This window comes from Bufo bufo, chromosome 6, assembly GCF_905171765.1.
Source record: "Bufo bufo chromosome 6, aBufBuf1.1, whole genome shotgun sequence".
Taxonomy (NCBI): domain Eukaryota; kingdom Metazoa; phylum Chordata; class Amphibia; order Anura; family Bufonidae; genus Bufo; species Bufo bufo.
The window spans coordinates 163,303,313-163,324,119 of record NC_053394.1 but is presented as its reverse complement, the minus strand read 5'-3'; the positions used below and the strand labels follow the sequence as shown (position 1 = coordinate 163,324,119).

At 44.3% G+C, this 20,807-nt stretch overlaps 1 pseudogene; it reads right to left on the bottom strand.

The window, feature by feature from the left end:
- Positions 1 to 285: 285 nt before the first annotated feature.
- LOC121006535 lies at positions 286 to 487 on the bottom strand (annotated as a pseudogene).
- Positions 488 to 20,807: the final 20,320 nt, after the last annotated feature.

Here is a 20,807-nt window from a genome sequence, read left to right as displayed (position 1 = left end):
CTTTGCCCAAGTGGGCGGGGCTATGCGGGTCTTCTCCTTGCTGGGCGGAGCTTCTGCCAGTGAAGGTCTTCGCCGAGCTTCTTCTTCTCGTCGGGGTTCCTCGAGGCCGAAGTCTTCAGGCCGGGGTCTTCAGTCCTCGTCCTCGGGGTTCCTCGTCGAGTCTTCGCAAAGTCTTCTCCTGGATCGCAGTCGGAGAAAATCTTCCAGTAGTCGTGTTCGGGCTGTCGAGATCCAAGTAAGCACTGTCTAACGTCGTACACCAAGACTATTAAGCCACAGGCCAAGAGGAGGTCGGAGACCAGAGCACTCTTGTTCCCTGGGGAATAGCCCTACACCCAATAGCAGCAGTGAGCTAAAGCTGAATTTAATCAACGATGCTCAAAGGCAGAGTGCAGGGGGTACCCACAAGGACCTGGGCCGGCAAGTCAAGGCAGACTGATAAGAACAGATACTACACTTGATCTTAGCCAAAAGGCCGAGAAGCGAAGAGAGTTCAGATGCTCCACAAGAGGGAGACACAGGCTTACTTAAGGAATGGAAAGGAAGCTCTGGCATACCGACCAGCCTCCGCTTTTTACCTGACGGCATCAGGGAGACATAGGTGCTCCTGTGTGACTTGGGACAAACCTAAGCACCAAAACAGAGAAGGTAAAGGCACCAAGGTAAACATCCAGCCACTTCACTTAACCTACTTGCAGAAATCCACCCACAACAACCCCATCCAGGTGCATGGCTGTTCAACCAGGTCATTCAGAGGGAGTTTAGGAGCTTACAACATACACATTTATTATTGCGTCCAGGGTATAAACCTTATACAGTAAACGCCTCCTCTAATAGTGGCTGCAGTCAGCCAGGAGTTTATCATTTGTCTATGTAGGGGTTTCAAAACTACAGTATGTTTCAGAAAAGCAATGACATATATACAGTACTTAGAAATTAGTCAGCACAGAATTATGGATCTAATACTTATATGGAGTACAAACCTGGACATTCAAAGTAAGGTTAAGCCGTGTACCAATTTCCTTCATTATGCTTCGTTAGGGGGTGTATGCTTTTTTAAAAGCCCTGCATGCAGGACTTTTTTGTCTGCTCTTTTAAGTTGAATGTGGCGCACTCTGTGCCAAAACCAGTGCTTGCAACAAATTCACTTCAGTGGAGGTGATCTACAATACTAGACAACTCAACAACAGAAGAGGCAGATAACCATAGTAAGCAGCCATGTTTACAGCTCCTAGAAAATCCTATTAACAATGGTTCATTTAGTTCAACTCATTATCCTGCAGTGTTGATCCAGTTAAAGGAAAAGAAAACTCAAGGAGGAAAAAGCCAAATGACAACATCTTGGTAGAGAAGGAAATTCTTATAGTCATGGAAATCCCCAGATTCTGTTAAAAAAAAAAACACAAGTATGATTACACTGAATGATAAAAAAGATATCAAATGGACAATACAAGATGTAGTAGAAGAGCCTTGCCATGTGAGCTTACAATTTAAAAGATACACATAAAATACAGAAGCCTAGGTGCAGACCCTTGTGCACTCATCCATAAGTCTAAGCTAAGCTGTCAATAGCTTAACATGTTGAGCATTATAGAAAGCTTTCTGGCAAATGAAAGGATTGTCGCTTTCTTCTTGTCCTAATAAAGGAATGTAAGGAATGACTGCTAAGAAATGGCCATCGTTAGTGTGACATCTTATTGAAAGCGTCATGTGAAGACAGAGATGTGGACTGTTCTGCTGTCATGGTGGAATAACACAAACACTGGATGACTTTTCACCAACCCTTGTAACCGCAGGCCACCCGCCTGCCATGAACAATTTGTCAGTGGAGGCCCTGCTTCTGTCTTTGTAATCATGAAGGCTTCATACGCCTCACATAACCAATCTTAGAGATGACTTGAAGCCATAGTGCATTATGGAGCAACGCAAGTCAAATGTGAGGTTGGGAGCAGCACACATAGCTGCTTCATGTATTCCTCTTTGCTGCACAGGCATTCAAACATATTTAGAGATACACACAAATAAATATTTTCCGCAAATTATACAAAGTCAAATTAACTAGATTTTAGACAACGATTTTGAAGAATGCTACTGCAGACACTGCAAAGCTTCACCTCATGCACTGGACTGGCTTTATAAAATGAGCCATGGGCAAAACACAGAGTAGGACCCTTTACCCGCTAGGCATATTTACACAGTTGTTCTCGTTATATTATACAGTAGTGTTAAAAAATATAGCATTAAGGTTTTAAAAAAGCCAACACATTGCAAAATCATTATAATAACTTTTATTTGTATAAATGCAAATGCAGTGGGAACATTACACATTCAATTCCAAATCAACACAATAACAGCAGTTATCCAGTTTGTGTTAATCCTTTAACGAAAGTAAAGAAAAAGGAATATTAGGCTGGTCAAAAAATAGCAGTGCTAGCATTTTTCTTTAAAAGCTCTGAAATGTAATGTATGAACTGAAAAAATGTTTGAGACTTCAACATTAGCTGCATAATCATAGTTGCTGAGAACTGCTTGACATCTGGGTTGTATGGAGCCAAAAAACTTCTCGCCCCTCTGAACAGGTATTCCAGTCAGGACAATTGGACTACATTCCACAGTTCTTCTCCATTTTTGGGGTTTGCCTCATCAATCACATTTTTTATGTCACCCCACAAGTTCTCCATGGGACTGAGGACAGGGGATTGGGCTGGCCAATTCATTACCTCAATCCTGTTTGTCTGTAACCAAGATCTTGTTCGCTTACTGGTGTGTTTTGGGTCATTGTCATGTTGAAACAATTAGTTCAAGGGCATTTCTTCTTAATCATAGGGCAACATGATCTCCTCAAGTATTTTGATATAGTGAAACTGAACCATGATGCCTCATATGTGATAAATAGACCCAACACCATGGTATGACAAACATCCCCATATCATGACAATTGGACCCCCATGCTTTCTAGTCTGCATAGTACTGTGGCTTGAATTCAGTGTTCAGCCAAAAAGTAAAAATGTTGTTTTCATCAGTTCACAAAATGTTGCACCATTTCTCTTTGGGCCAGTCCAATTTCTTGGCAGATTTTGACCTATTCAGGACATGTCGGGACTTGGCAGGGAGTTATTGCTGATAATTAGTCTTCTGATTGCAGCAGTACTCACTGGTAACTTCAGATCTTTCATCTTACTGGAGGTGATCTTTGGTTGAGTCTTTGCCATTTTGGTTATTCTTCGATCCACTCGAACACTAGTTCCCCGCTTCCTTCCATGTCTTTCAGGTTTTGGTTGCCACTTCAAGGCATTTGAGATTATTTTAGCTGAGCAGCCTATAATTTTCTGCATTTCTCTATATGTTTTTCCCTCTCCAATCAACTTCTTAAAGTATGTTCTTCATGAGAACAATGTCTAGAATTACCTATTTCCCCAGTATTTCAGAAGGAAATGCACTATAACCAACATGTGCAACATTTCCAAAGAATGAGTGACTTCACCAATTGAACTCCTCACTGCTATTATTTTGAGCATGCCGCTTTCAATTAATGATTCGATTACTGAGAAATAGCGGCATGCTTATCCTAACTGTTGTGTCTGTTATTTTTGTATTACTCTATTACATTTACAAGTAAATTATTCGCTATGTGGAGATTTCACTTCTACCAAAAACATTGATTTATCTATCTATCTATCTATCTATATATATCTATATATATATATCTATATATATATACTGTATATATATATATATATATATACATACATACATACATACACACACACACACACAGTCAGGTCCATAAATATTGGGACATTGACACAATTCTAACATTTTTGGCTCTATACACCACCACAATGGATTTGAAATAAAACTAACAAGATGTGCTTTAACTGCAGACTGTCAGCTTTAATTTGAGGGTATTTACATCCAAATCAGGTAAACGGTGTAGGAATTACAACAGTTTGCATATGAGCCTCCCACTTGTTAAGGGGCCAAAAGTAATGGGACAGAATAATAATCATAAATGAAACTTTCACTTTTTAATACTTGGTTGCAAATCCTTTGCAGTCAATTACAGCCTGAAGTCTGGAACGCATAGACATCACCAGACGCTGGGTTTCATCCTTGGTGATGCTCTGCCAGGCCTCTACTGCAACTGTCTTCAGTTCCTGCTTGTTCCATTTTCCCTTCAGTTTTGTCTTCAGCAAGTGAAATGCATGCTCAATCGGATTCAGGTCAGGTGATTGACTTGACCATTGCATAACATTCCACTTCTTTCCCTTAAAAAACTCTTTGGTTGCTTTTGCAGTATGCTTTGGGTCATTGTTCCTCTGCACTGTGAAGCACCGTCCAATGAGTTCTGAAGCATTTGGCTGAGTATGAGCAAATAATATTCTCCGAAACACTTCAGAATTCATCCTGCTGCTTTTGTCAGCAGTCACATCATCAATAAATACAAGAGAACCAGTTCCGTTGACAGCCATACATGCCCACGCCATGACACTACCACCACTATGGTTCCCTGATGAGGTGGTATGCTTAGGATCATGAGCAGTTCCTTTCCTTCTCCATACCCTTCTCTTCCCATCACTCTGGTACAAGTTGATCTTGGTCTCATCTGTCCATACGATGTTGTTCCAGAACTGTGAAGGCTTTTTTAGATGTCGTTTGGCAAACTCTAATCTGTCCTTTCTGTTTTTGAGGCTCACCAATGGTTTACATCTTGTGGTGAACCTTCTGTATTCACTCTGGTGAAGTCTTCACTTGATTGTTGACTTTCACACACATACACCTACCTCCTGGAGAGTGTTCTTGATCTTACCAAATGTTGTGAAGTTGTTTTCTTCACCAGGGAAAGAATTCTTTGGTCATCCACCACAGTTATTTTCTGTGGTGTTCTGGGTCTTTTGGTGTTGCTGAGCTCAACGGTGTGTTCCTTCTTTTTAAAAATGTTCCAAACAGTTGTTTTGGCCACGCCTAATGCTTTTGCTATCTCTCTGATGGGTTTGTTTTGTTTTTTCAGCCTAATGATGGCTTGCTTCACTGATAGTGACAGCTCTTTGGATCTCATCTTGAGAGTTGACAGAAACAGATTCCAAATGCAAATAGCACACTTGAAATTAACTCTGGATTTTTTATCTGCACATTGTAATTGGGATAATGAGGGAATAACACACACCTGGCCATGGAACAGCTGAGAAGCCAATTGTCCCATTACTTTTGGTCCCTTAACAAGTGGGAGGAACATATGCAAACTGTTGTAATTCCTACACCGTTCACCTGATTTGGATGTAAATACCCTCAAATTAAAGCTGACAGTCTGCAGTTGAAGCACAACTTGTTTGTTTCATTTCAAATCCATTGTGGTGGTGTATAGAGCCAAAAATGTTAGAATTGTGTCGATGGCCTAATATTTATGGACCTGACGGTATATTGTATATATTACCTCAGATACAGTGTCCCCACAGATACCAACCAATAGTTGGTATAGAGATACACAGAAGTGTCTATCCATGCACCAGATTTGTCATCCACCCTGAGCCCCTGTGATAAATCTGCTGCAGGTCTATGTGGCTGTATAAATTTACGCCATCTATAAGATTAGTAATTCTGCCATTATACACAATCACTGTTGTCCAGCGAGATCTTTTCTTTTAAAGTTGCAGTTTTGTGAAGTCCTCTGAGCAGGTCAGTCATTGCACCCTATGGCGGTGTGCAGAGAGCTAGTGGCCACTGGTAGGAGAGCAACACTGAAAAGGGGCAAGGAGGTGAGTAACTGCTAAATAATACCTAAATATTGGAGGGGTTACTAGTCCTACATGGTCTAGTTAATGAAGCAGTTAATAATAGAGCTGCTAGTGGTGTATTGAAATAAGTGGATTTATAGTAAATTGGCAACTGGTAAATGCCCACGTTTGCAAACCCTTCTGGGCCCTACTGAACCTCTGTATCCCTCTGATTTCATAGGGAAGCATAGCTTTTCTTCTCAGCTGCATACAGAATACAACAGAGAAGCCAGATTACAGAATTATTTCCCATATATGCAAACATGAAATATGGTCCTTCAAGGGAAATTTTTTATTTTTATATAATGCAATCATGATTACTATTGAAATTTTAATGCATCTTTATGCTATCTATATTCTTGCATATAAATGTTTAATCTGGATAATACTGAGTCCTGGTGTAATTGCCTGAAAAAGTTTTGGCTTTGCACATTGCAGAAATATGTTGTATTAACCTGCCATCTGCTGGTCATATCTGGTAAGTGTCAACAATAATTTCTCAAGAGAAAGTTCTGCCTCACGAAAGGAGTTATTCGGTAATTATTATTGATGACCTGTCATCAATATCAGATTGGTAGGGGACCAACACCCAGGATCAGCTATTAGAAGAGGCCAGTGCTCCGTGAGCACGGCAGCCTCTTCCTAGGCCATGTAACATCACTGTACACCGGTCATATGGCCTAGTTGCAGCTCAGCCCCATTGAAGTGAATAGGGATGAACGTAGGGTTGCCAACTTTCCCAACAAAAAATAACAGCAAGGGTGTTAAGTCACTATCATACTGTGGCTCCCAAAAATATGAATGCCCCCATTAGTGCCCCCAGTAATAGTAATGCCCCCATTAGCGCCACCCAGAATTAATACTGTCCACATTAGTGCCCTCAGTAATATTAATGTCCCCATTAGTGACCCCCAGTAATAGTAATGCCCCCATCAGTGCATCCCAGAACTAATGCCCCCCATTAGTGCCCCCCAGTAAGAGTAATGGGCCCATTAGTGCACCCCAGAATTAATGCCCCCCAGGAAGAATAATGCCCCCTATTTGTGCCCCCAGGAAGAATAATGCCCCCATTAGTGCCCCCCAGGAAGAATAATGCCCCCATTAGTGCCCCCAGTTAGAATAATGCCCCCCATTAGTGCCCCTTTTCTGCTTTGCAAAAAAAAAAAACAACAACACTTACCTCCTCCATTTGCTCGCTCCACTGTGAACACTTCCTGCTGACTGGAAGGACCTGCGCTCCAGCGTGATGACACCTCACAGGTCCTGTTCTGCATATCCAGTCAGCAGTGCGAGCAAATGAAGGAGGTGAGTACTTTTTTTTTTTACTAACACAGGGGGGAAATTAAGGGCTGTACTAATGAAACCTCTGCAATGGAAGCGCTCATTAGTAACAGGAAAATACCGGCATAGAAAAAAAAAACAGCACCAGCAGGGCCACTAAAATACCGGCCTTGCAGGTGAGACACCGGCTGGGTGGCAACCCTAGATGAACGCGATACCAAGCACATCTGCTATACAATGTAGAGATGCCAGGAGCTGGACAACACTTGGGGCATGCCTGAAAAGAACAGACTATTACTTACCTAATAGATCCCTGTGCACTGCTGTGGCCAATGACTGTCTACAGCGGTCACAAGTTCTCGACATGATGTGACCACTGCAGCTGGATCAAAAGAGTCCAACAGGGAGACTAGGAGTGGCAATGCAGGATCTGCTAGGTAAGTAATGGTCTTTATTTCAGGCACGCCCCGAGTGTTGTCCAAATTCCTCCTGAAACCAGACAACCCCTTTAAAGGTTTTTTTTGGTAACAGAAGATTCATACTTACTTGCTCCAGGCCGCACTGTTCCTCCACGCTGCCCTGCTTTCTCCATATTGTGGTTCCTGTGCTTTTTACATCCGGCTGACTATGGACATGGTCACATGCACTGCTCCAGCCAATGACTGGCTACAGTGGTGACATGCTGATTGTGGCCACATGATCACTGATCACTACAGTCATGTTGACCAGGCCAATAGCCAGCCGTATGTAAATAGCGCAGGGACAAAAATATGGAGACAGTGGGGGGCAGCGCAGAGGACTGTAGCGGCGTGGAGCAGGTAAGTATGAATCTTCTGGTTCAGGAGGCAGGCTGCCGGCACTAGATACAATGTAATTTTTACCGGAAAAAAACCCTTTAAGTTTCATTCAGATGAACAGTGTTAAATTCATCCGTGTTCCGGCTGGTAAATACATATTTTTTTTTATCAAATCTTTATTTATTGAGATTCTTTCATATTACAAATACAAGTGAAAACCACAATAACAAAATACTGCCTCAGAACGAAACATATCTGGTTTCATAAGAAATACAGCGATACAAGCAAGGATTTGATCATCACATCTATGCAATGAAGTGAATAAGATGAATAAAAGGGAGTAAATTAGCACATTTTGAGACAAGCATTAAGACAGTCACCTACCATCCAACGTACAATGCATACCCTGAAGCATCTATATGAGCCACTTTATTTTTCTCTTCTCGTATACCTTTCTCATCTACCTCCTCTGACTAACTTTTTTCCCCCTTAAGCTGTACTCAGTCCTAGCTCTATTTGGCGAAAAATAGATAGACATAATAGGCATGATATTCTCCCTACTAATCTGACACAGGAGTGGAATTATACCATTCCTTCCATTTGCTCCAAGACATCAGGAACTTATCATGAGATAAAGATTCCCAGCTTGTCATTTCCTCTAACTGACAAATCTCTTGAACCTTGGACATCCACTCCTGTAATCCCGGTACTTCCTTAGACAACCAATATTTTGGTATTAGTAGTTTAGCAGCTGCTATTAGTTGCGCCACCAAGGAGTGTGCTGCCAACTTATAATTGCCATCCGGCAGATTTAGTATCGCTACTGAGGGAGTGATAGGAGATTTGATCTTACATATAGTTTGCACCTTCTCCGACACCATGTCCCAGAATTTCTTAATTTTTGGGCAGGCCCACCAGATGTGGAACATGGTCCCTGTGGCTTCCCCACATCTCCAACAGTCAGCAGAATATGCGGGCGAAATGGAATGCAACTTATCAGGTGTTTTATACCATCTAGTGATTATTTTAAAAGCATTCTCTTGTATTTTTATACATCGTGAGTAACCGTGCGAGTGTTTAAGTATTCTCTTCAAGGTATCATTGTTAATCGTGAGGTCCATCTCAGCGGCCCATTGGTCAATGAACTTAGGCCTAGTGCCAGAACCCATCTCTAGGACTTTATTATAAATCTGTGAAATTGCCCCCTTCCTGCTGACCGTTGTAGACCATATCCCATCATACCATGTAGGGACATAGTTGCTGGGGGTAGTACTCAAATATTGCTGGCAAATATTGCTAAATTGCGAGTATTGTGTCAAGGTCCAGGGAACTCGCCGAAAGGTGTCCTTAAGAGATAACAAGTCTGGGATCTTGCGGTTTACCAACAAGTCTCCTATTGCCACGTCCCCTAATACCGCCCATATTCCCATATCGTCTCTGAAATCTGCTTTAATCAAGTAGGGTAGAAGTTTGATGGGCGTCAAGGGGGAGATGTACTGAGTAGGATGCATAAATTCTGGTAGTTTATGCCATGAGTCCACCATGCCTTTAAACGTTAAAGAAACGCTATGGCCCCTGTGATGTTTTTGACCCACGGCCCATAAATTTGCTAGTCCTCTGGAACCCAACAGCTTCCTCGCTATTTGGCAGCCCATTTTTTCTACCTTTAGATTTATAATCTCAGAGTGAAGCCTCATTTGAATTGCCCTATAATAACCATTCCCATCCGGTAGTCCAAAACCACCCTTGTGTTTGGGAAGTATTAATTGCTTATATGCAATCCTGGGCTTGGCCTGATTCCACACAAACAAGGAAAAGGTTCTTCTTATCTGACCCAGAAATTGACGGGGTAATGTTATTGGTAAAGTCTGCATTAAGTATAATAATTTGGGCAATATATAAGTTTTGATAACATTTTTTCTCCCCAACCATGTCAAAAAAGGGATTTTAAGTTCTTTTAGTTGCAGCTTAATACTCTCCAATAATTTGGGGTAATTTTGGGAGAAAAGTTGATCCGGATGTTTCGTTATCTGAACTCCAAGATAATCTATACTCTCCGTTTTCCATTGGAAGGGGTAATGTGTTTTAAGGTGAGCTATAGTCGACTGAGGAGTGTTAACCCCTAATGCGACGCACTTAGCTAAGTTTATCTTAAAGTTAGATATAGTTCCGAAGTTATCTAATTGTCTTAGTAGCGCGGGGAATGCATCTTTAGGATTTGACAACAGCAGGAGCATGTCGTCGGCGAACGCCGCAACCTTATGTGTCTGGTGTCCTACCTTAAGTCCCTGTATCTCATTGTCCTGTCTAATCGCTTGTAAAAAGGTTTCTAAACAGAGGATGAACAAGGTCGGTGATAATGGGCAGCCCTGCCGTGTCCCATTCCTGATATCAAAATGAGCAGATAAATTACCATTTATGCGGATTTTTGCCGTGGGGGAGGAGTACAGGGATAGCACAGCGGTCACAAATTGAGGGGGAAAACCAAACTTATAAAGAGAGGCAGCCATAAATTGCCAATCCACTCTATCAAACGCTTTTTCTGCGTCAGTACTCAACAAAGTGATACTATGTCCATGTGACAAAGCATATTGTTGTGCCATGATAACCCGAAATGTGCTATCCCTGCACTCCCTTCCTCCCACAAAGCCCGACTGTTCCGGAGAAACCAAATTCCTGAGAAGGGGGGAGACTCTATTGGCCAACACCTTCGCCCATAATTTAACATCAGCGTTAAGCAATGAAATTGGCCTGTAGCTAGATGGCAGGTTAGGGTCTTTCCCAGGTTTCGGCAAGACTGTAATATGGGCTTCTAGTGCCTGCTTAGGTAATGGGGTTCCATTCATCAGTGAGTTAAAGAGAGAGACCATATAAGGACCTAAAACTGGAAAGAACTTTTTGTAGTATACTACCGTCAATCCGTCAGGTCCCGGACTTTTCCCCTTAGGTGTCGATTTCAGGACTTTCTCTACCTCCTGAAGCGTTATTGGGGCAATTAAAGTCTCTTTTTCCTCTGCCGACAATGATGGTAATCCCAAGTCCTGCAAGAAGGTTGCTGTCTTCCCTTGCCTAACAAGAAGCTCTTCACTAGTCTCATCTTTCCGCAGATTGTACAGATCGTGGTAGTATTTGGTGAATACACTAGAAATTTCCTTGGGATCTACTGTTGTCTTCTCTTCCTGGGTCACCATTTGCTTAATGAAGGTCTGTTCTGTTCGTTTTTTGATCATGGCGGACAAGACCTTACTGCCTCTATTCCCATGGATGTAATGTTTGTGCTTCACCCTTAAGTAGGCTTTTGCTGCTTTAATATTGAGCAATGCCTTTAGTTCCTGTCTAAGCCTCACCAGTGTCTCTAGGTCCCTACTTGCTAAGGATCTTTTATGGGTTCTTTCAACTTGGGAGATTTGGGTCAGTAGCTCAGATAGTTGTTTTGTTCTTACTCTTTTAAGATGCACCCCTAGAGCTATAAATTCACCCCGTATAACCGCCTTATGTGCTTCCCATGTAATAGCGGGAGTGGTTGCTGTATTTACATTGAGATCAAAGTACTCCTGTAGCTTCCTAGTGATAGTATTTACCTCAGATTGGGTGTCCAATAATGTATGGTTCAATCTCCATGACCATTCCTTCCCTCTCGTGTTGGGAACCTGCAAAGCACATTGTACCATAGCATGATCAGAAATCGCTATGCAATCTATATCAGCCGATTGAACCAAAGTTAGACTGGTGTCCTGGATCATAATATAGTCCAGTCTCTGGTAAGATTTATGAGGGTTCGAATAGAAGGTGTAATCTCTTTTATCCCCATGAACCGACTTCCAAACATCCACTACATGAATGTCTCGCAAGCGAGTCTGCAGGGACTTCAGTGCCCTGAATGATATAGCCGATTTCCTGGATGAAGAGTCCAATAATGGATTCAGGGTCAGATTAAAATCTCCTCCAATAATTAACCCACCAGAGGAAAACGCGGCTATCTTGTCCAAGGTCTCTATGAGCCAGTGGACTGTTTTTATATTCGGTGCATATAGATTGCATATCGTATACCTAGTACGCCCTATCTCACAGTTTAGCAGGAGGTATCTGCCCTCAGTGTCTGCCAATTGCGAGTGAAGAGTGAATGGAACATTCTTACTGACCCCTATGCTCACTCCTTTGGAAGCGGCATTCTCGGAGCAAGAATGGTACCAATGGTGAAAGGGAGTGTTATTCAGATTTGGAATATGACGGGCCTTAAAATGAGTTTCTTGCAGCATAATAACGTCAACTGCTGCCTTTTTAATACTCCGGAACACCCGGCTCCTTTTCATTGGATTGTTGCAGCCATGTACATTGTATGTGGCGATATTCAGTACTAAAGGTGCCATTTATGTGCCAGTAAAAAGATATAGATTCCCTTGCAAGTATAAGTATGACCAGAAGGTGGAGCACAAAACATTAATTGAAGATAAAAATTAACTGAACAGGAAACCTGCTTACATGAAACAAGATAAGAAACCCTTAATGAGTTCCTGAAAGTAATAGGGGGAAGGGAACTAAGTACCATCAGTATACCCTGATCGGCCTAGACTCCCTTCTAACCTATTTTGCAGATTGTAAAGGTGAATTTAACTACCCAATCATAATAATAATAATTCCCTGAGGATAACATCACTGACTAGTAATTGAATACGTTGGTGACGTACTGAATAGTAGGTTCACAAACATATGATCCCATAGTAAGATAAGGTACAGAAAGCATAGTGGGGGGGGGGGGAGGGAGAGGGGATGGGGTGGGGGGGGGGGGGAGATGGGAATTGCATTGGTAAAGCATCCAAACAGACACTGTCCCCTTATGCTTACTGGACCATAAGCGTCTATCTCACATCTCTATCCTCAGGTGTCCATATCTCTATTCAATATCTTCCTACTGCGGCCGGTTCTTTGTTGTTTCGGCTTCTGCCAGGGTGAAGCTTGAGGTAAAGGTGGAAGCTCTTCCTCTGAGGGTACAGGTAGCCAAGAAGGAACATCCACCGGCGTCAGGTCCAACATCTCCCACACTGGTTTTAAGTCAGCAGGCGTTCTGACCGTGAATCGGCGGTTACCTGCTGTAATCAAGATGCCGAACGGGAACAACCACCTATAAGGCAGCTTAGAGGACCGGAGTAGGTCTGTTAGCGGTCTTAGCATTCTTCTCTTCTGAAGCGTGGAGGCCGCTAAATCCTGGTATATTTGAATGCTTCTCCCTTGCAGGTGTATTTCTCCTTTAGCCCTTGCTTTCTGTAGGATATCCTCTGTGTCCCTATAGCTCAGCAAGCCACAGATGATGTCTCTAGGATTTTCCGCCGTTCCAGGTTTTGGCCGCAATGCTCTATGCACTCTTTCTATTATGACACTTTTTGCCCGGTCCGGCCCCAGCAGTGAAGTGAAAAGTAGATCCATGGAGCTCATCAGATCCTCCTTCTCCTCTGCCTCTGGTAATCCTCTAACTCTTATATTGCACCGTCTGCTCCTATTCTCTTGATCTTCCATCTGTAGAAGCAGACTATTCATAGCTCTGGTATGTGCCCCTAGTGTGTCTCTGACCGCCGTGTTAAAAGTCAGCATGGCATCCTGCACTTGCTCAAGAGACTCCACTCTATCCCCAATATGGCGTACATCCGCCTTTATGGTAGCGAGGTCTGCAGCGATCGGGGCCAGCGCTTTGTGAAGTGCTTCCTCCAGAAAGTTTCTGGTGAGTAATGCTGAGTCGTCTTTAGAGCATGCCCCACATACCTCTTCTATTTCTGCAGGTTGAGCATCATGGTTCAGGTCACCAGATGTGCCGTCTTCCCCATGCCGCTTCTGCGCCATCTTGCTTGAGCGAGCGGGTGTCTGGGGAGTCGATTTTTGAAGGTATTTTTCCATATCGGTTTGTTGCAGGGGGTCCCGCTTCTGGTCCGTAGTTGTTCTAGCAGAGTCCTTGGGTTGGATCTTCATTTCTGTACACGGGTAGTGCTGAAAAAATAGGCTATGAGGAATCTAGTGGCGGGAGCTCCGCTCTCAAGCAGCCGCCATCCAGCTCGGTCAGGCCACGCCCCCCCAATACAGATGTATTTTTAAATGGACCACATGTGGATGGAGTCATGTGCTATCTGCTATTGTAAGCAAGAATGCTTCACATGGTGAAGGAACAGTGCAAACCCCTGTGGCCATGAAGGAAGCAATCACCGTGGATCCCAAGCTGGAAGCTATAGAGGAACATAGTCACAGGGAGGCTTCAAAAGTGGGAGGCATTAGTAAAGAAGCGACTAATGACAGGAACAGGAGATATCCTCTGTGATTTCAAGTGCTGGGTGCAAATGTTCATCTGCCAGTATGGGTTTATACTGTCACTGTGGTAAAGAGACCATAAGCCAGCCAAAGCTACAAAGTTGATGACAAGTTCCCTTTAAGTTTACTGTTTAACCTGTCTTGCTGCTAACGTTATACTGTTTGCATAGTTATGTGTTTACTGTTTTTACTAGGGATGAGCGAAGCAAGATTCAGATCCTAGATCCAAAGTAACTTCTCTGTACAGCATTAAAATGTATGGCCTCCGACGAGGCGAAGACTTTGGTGAATAATTGCAGTATTTGATTGTTAAACTGCAAAAACATTTTAAAACTTGGATCAGAAGTCGACTTTGGTTCCAACTGGTACTTCGGACCCGAACCCGACTTCGGATCCAAGTTTAATGGTCCGACGTTTAAAAAAATCAACTACCAAAGTTATTCACTGAAGTCTCGCAAGACTTTGGGAATAACTGACTTCGCCTCGTCAGAGGCCGTACATTTTAATGCAGCACAGAGACGGATCTCCGTACAGCATTAAGCCAAAGTTTTGAGTGAATCTAGGTTCCGAAGCTCGCTTCGATCATCCCTAGTTTTTACAGATGTATTGATAACTGAGAACCTCAATCATGAAACCCGTGGGGGTAGATGAGTATAAAACTGGCGCACATTAAACCAGAAATCTACTGCAACTCCTGGCAAGAATGGATTTCTGTTCTGGCGTAAGGCCAGTAGAAGATGCCACAAATTTATTAAGAGGCATGTGTCTCTTAATATATTGGACTGATCTTCCTCCAGTGATGTTTTTACTAAGACTGGTGTGTGAAACACCAGTCTTTAGTAAATGACCTCTATTGACTATAATGGGTCAGTATTCAGTCTGGGTTCTGTCAATCCTAAACTCGGACAAAAACTTGCTCATCTGAATGATCCCAATGTAATGGTCCATAGAAAAAGGTATACAAAATATCTCTTCTCCAGAAGCAAAAAAACCCTGCCTGTCTAGTGCCACCTAAAAGTGACTGTAAGTAAATGCCTGACCCTTGGAACATGAGTTATTCAAGACAAGATATACTCAGAAATGCTGTATCTAAGTTATTGCTCCTTGAGTCATGTGTATTGATGGGTGACTCTGGTGTGGCTGATAAAGTACCTTAAAACATGACATTGGTTAAGAGATAGGACATGCAGTACAGGGTAAATACCTATAGGTGGCACTAGAGTGACAGTTCCGAAAACAGATAGTAGTTGTCTGGAAAAAATAAATAAAAAATCACTGGAAATGGTGCACTACAATGGTAAATGCAATTGACAATATATGGCTAAGGGCTCTTTCACACTTGCGTTGTTGGGTTCCGGCATAGAGTTCCGTCGTCGGGGCTCTATGCCGGAAGAATCCTGATCAGGATTATCCCAATGCATTCTGAATGGAGAGAAATCCGTTCAGGATGATCAGGATGCCTTCAGTTCCGGAACGGAACGTTTTTTGGCCGGAGAAAATACCGCAGCATGCTGCGCTTTTTGCTCCGGCCAAAAACCTGAACACTTGCCGCAAGGCCGGATCCGGAATTAATGCCCATTGAAAGGCATTAATCCGGATCCGGCCTTAAGCTAAACGTCGTTTCGGCGCATTACCGGATCCGACGTTTAGCTTTTTCTGAATGGTTACCATGGCTTCCAGGACGCTAAAGTCCTGGTTGCCATGGTAAAGTGTAGTGGGGAGCGGGGGAGCAGTATACTTACCGTCCGTGCGGCTCCCGGGGCGCTTCAGAGTGACGTCAGGGCGCCCCACGCTCATGGATGACGTGTCGCATGGATCAAGTCATCCATGCGCATGGGGCGCTCTGACGTCATTCTGGAGCGCCCCGGGAGCCGCACGGACGGTAAGTATACTGCTCCCCCGCTCCCCACTACTACTATGGCAACCAGGACTTTAATAGCGTCCTGAGTGCCATAGTAACACTGAACGCATTTTGAAGATGGATACATCTTCAAATGCTTTCAGTTCACTTGCGTTGTTACGGAACCGGCGGGCACCTCCGGCAAATGGAGTGCACGACGGATCCGGACAACGCAAGTGTGAAAGAGCCCTACCCTCACACTGATATTAAAATGAGACTTTCGCCAATATATTCTTATATCAAGAACATACAAGAGCCCGCGCACCCTGTCAAGGTATCTCAATATGGCACGGGACCTAACGCTAACCTACCTATGCCATATGGGCAATTTGTGATAGGGGCATAAGCAGGGGTGGGATTCAAATTTTTAACAACAGGTTCCCTACTCAAAGGCAGATACGTGGTGTCAGGACACATTTTTACATATACATACACCATAAACATGCAACACACATAAATACACCATATGCATGGTACACATACATAAATACACCATGTATACACTACACACACATACCACAAAACTTTTAAAAAGCCTAAGGAGCTAAACTATCAGTTTTGCGCGAAGTTTTTTTTAAAGTGCTGGCCCACACCTCTAACTCCTCCCAATGTCTATCTGTACATGTCCCAACCCTGCTTAGTCTCCATTGTGCCCCCCACACAGTAGTTATGCCAGATCTGGGATGGTTGGGAGGTATGCATACATAAACAGACTATATAGTGTGAACAGTGCTGGAAGGTGTGTTGTCTCACTTCAGGTAGCTCAGATGGGTGAGACAGATAAAATCCATAGAGTGGCAGTAGTCTCACCAAAGCATAGTTTGCTGAGACATTTTTGTATACATTTTCTGGGCTGGATTTTACTTGGACTGGTGGCTAGGCTTGGTAGAGGGAGTTGCCAGTCCACACCCTTCCAGTATGGGTTTTCCTTTCTACCTGAGCTGATCGCAGGTGAGGCCTGCTGTAATCAGGCTGGCATAAAGCGCCTCAGAGTAGGTCAGTCTGGGGAGGGAGAAGTGTCTGTGATACTGGAGCAGAGGCTCTGCGTGTGGTCTCAGTCAGGAGGAGTGAGGGGCCACAAGGCTATGCGAAGCCTGATCTCTCCCCTGTGTGGACTGATGCTTGATGAGTGGAACCTGCTAAGACTTGGAGCCTGAGACCCTGACACTAAGCGGTACTTAGAGGTGAGTCAGGGAAACCTATATGTTTAGGTAGAGCCCAGATGGGCAGGAGTTTATTTTGTAAAACTGTTTATGTTTACGCGGACGTGCCGCAATAAAACACAGTTTTGGCCCTTAAATCCTAGTGTCTGTGAGTGTGACCCCCTGAAAGAGAGCTGAGCCCCTACAATTGGTGTCGGATGCGGGCAAGTTGTCCATGAGAGAAGGGCAACGGTCGGTTGTTAGGGGCAACGCTGAGACAGCAGGTGCTGTTAAAAGCTTTTTTGCTGTGTGTGGCGTTAAAGGACCGAAAGCTTTTTTTTGTCCAGTGGAGAAGGTGCTGCTCATAAGAGTGTGAGAGAGAGAGAGCAGTGCGGCTCTCAAAAGTTCAAGTGTTTTCTGCCAAGGTGTACAGAGTCCTAGAGAGGATGTGCGAAGATGCCATAATGCTGTTGCTAAGAGCAACCAACCTCGACAGCATGCAGCTGTCCGGCAACAGAGAGAGTGCTGCTGGAGATGTCGCCAAGTGGGAAGGTGTGCACCTGATTGTCCTATGACCAGGAATCAAAGATGGGAGGTTCCCAACATCCCGTAGAAGGAAGATGACTGCTGGGGAAAAGTGCGTACAGCATTTGGGAGCGCCAAACCTGTGACGGCTGTGGGTAAGAGCGTTCCAGTTGTTTCTTATACAGCAATTAAAGTGACAGGGAGCAGGGCTCTGGAGGTTGGACGTGTTGCTGACCAGTGCCCTAATGCCTCAGTAGCCCTGTACTGTGGTATGAGCCGGCAGCAGTTGCTATCTGCCGAGCCAGTGAGTGTAAAAACACCAGGACTAGCGACTGCTACGCCAATGTGTGACCTTGTGGAGGCGTTGCTGGACGCAGAGAGCCAGGTGACCCTGGTACCTGCCAGCCGGGTGGCTGAGAACTATGTGCAGGACTTTCATGGAGTTAGCATGGACTGTCCGGTGGCTCTCCCTGAGTGTGAGACTCCAGTGCAATCTGGGACTTGTGAACTTCGTGATGCAGTTTCACGGATACCTAATGTGTTATTGGGCCAAGACATCGTTTTGTTGCTGTGGGGTAAGGTAGACACTTCTGCAGATAGTGACAAAACTCCTGCAGAACCTGCACCTGTCCCTTTAAGTGAAGATCTAAGGGAGCTGCACTTTGACCTACATGGGGAAAGAATATTGACCATTGAAAACAATGGTGCTGGTAAAGTGCAAAGTGATGGTGACAAGAGTGTGGGAATGCATACTGAAAATATGATGTCATATGAAATATGCGGTGACAGTGATATACCTTTTCCGTTGCAGGTTGAGGTCAGGGGAGAAGCGCTCCCTGGTGGTAAAAATGTAAATGATAATGAAGTTTTATTTTCTGCATCTGCTATTTTTCAGAAAGATCTATATGACTTGATAAAAAGATTTGAAGAAATGCATATAAGTAGTGTGGAGCAAAGCACAGCTCCAACTCACTGTTTGAATGTGCAGGAGAATATGATAGAGCTAGAGGGTGTACCGCACGTACCAGAGGTGGATATGCAGTCTCCACAGTGTTTTTTGGTTACTAAGGAAGTGTCCCAGGTGGGGATTAGCTTATCGGTGCCCCTAGAGGTAAGGATTGATAATGACCCGAGCAGTATATATGACGTATGTGCTGTGACCGATAGCAACTCAGAGAAAGAAGCTACCAGGTCAAGGTCTTGCGAAATTAAGGTAGTTGCTAGTAGCGACCAGACAACAGTTATACCTGACGTGACGAGAGTTAAGTGGGGAGACGTCAGCCTAGTGACTGAGACCTATACCCAGGCAGTGGTAGATGACCAGACGTGTCAGTACAGCTGCAATCAGAAAGAGATAAGTGCACTGAAGGATCTACTGCCTGATATCCAGGTGAAGAATAAAGGCTCCAAAGAAGCACAGAAAACAGCGGTAGACACGGACAATGTGCTTAAAGAGACTCTGGGTAGAACCCCCAGAGGGTATCCAAAAGAGAATGGCCAAAGGGCGGGGCGCTTCCGTCACGTTTGTGCGCAAAACCAAGATCAAACTTCAGCGAGAATTGGATGATCTGATGGGTGACCAACAGAGGCAAATTATGTCTCATATAGAGAAATACGGCTCGGCCCGATATGCCGAAGAACGTGACCGAGCTGAGGCTGATGCTCGGGAGAAGGAGACCAAGGCCCTCTCCTTGGTTAGCGCCTTTGAAGAAGCACTTGAGGAGTGAGGTGAATGTGAGAGGCTGAAAAAGCAACCCAGAGCAGAGATGGAGGATCTCATGAGCTCAAACGATGACGTCGGGAAGAACGTCTATGAGTTGGAGAAGACTAAGCTTGACGGGTTAGAGGCAAGAGCTTCTCAAGATGACAGGTTGGCTCAATCAAAGGAAAATGAGAAACCTGGAGAGGAGCATCCTCTGAAAGATGCCAAGAAGTCAGAGCCTGTTAAGAATGGGCCTGAAGATGGTGGTACTGCACTGCCGGCCGAGGCAGAGAAGATGGAAGAAGTTTCTTCTGAACAAGTTGATGAAGCTGATTTGGAGGCAGAAGTCAAGAGACTCATGGCAATGAGTAGCCAGGACCGGGTCATGAAAGATGTCCCCTCTGCCGTCAATGCCTTCCAGAAAGCCAGTGGTCTGCTGGGGAAGAAATATGAGGAGACAGATGGCCAGCATGCAGATGTTGTCTACTACTGTGAGATGGCTCTCCTAGAGCCTGCCCGAAAGGAGAACAATGTTCTGGGTGACCCTCTGGAGGGAATCCCAGAAGATGAAGAGTCTGAGGACCCCGGTGTCTCCAGTACCTCCAACCTTGATGAGAAAGAGGAGGGGTTAAGAATGCTAGTATACGATGCCGTTTCCGAGGAAGATGAGAAGGCTAACAAACTGAATAAAGACTCAAAGGCTGAAGAAGCTAAGGCCAATGAGTTGGAGTGGGAGAGATTCTCGGATGCTCCAGAGACCAAAGATAAGGCGGAAGAAGAGTTGGCCGAAGTGTGCAGAGCTACTGAAGAAGCAGAAGACTCTGAAACTGAAGCCAAACCTGAGCTAAACCCTGTGGGGAGTAACGGAAAAAGAGAAGTGCTATCTGTTGATAGAAGAAAGAAACAAAGCGAGTGTGAACACCAGGTGACACCAGAGCGGCTAAAGGGTAGTATAAAACTGACCAGCTGGATCTCCAACAAAAGAAGGGAGGCGGGAGCTCCCCGTGGAAAACACGGCTGTAAAGATTGAGGAAGTTAGAGGTCGTGGACCTAAGAAGAAATCTGGAAAAGGAGCAAGCCAGAAAGCTAAGAAAAAGTTCTCCAGCAAAAAGGAGAAGGAGGAGTCCCTTAGACACTGTCTGTTAGGTAGAAAGTCAGTGTTTATGAAAAACCAAGCTCTGCTAGCCTGGGGGTGGCAGAATAGAGAGAAATATGTGACACTGACCACATCTTCCAGAGGGCATGGTACGATGTGGGAAAATACCCAGACCTCCGGTCTGAAGAAGAGGGAAGGGGGGGGGGATATGTGGTACTGTGAACAGTGCTGGAAGGTGTGTTGTCCCACTTCAGGTACCTCAGATGGCTGAGACAGATAAAATCCATAGAGTGGCA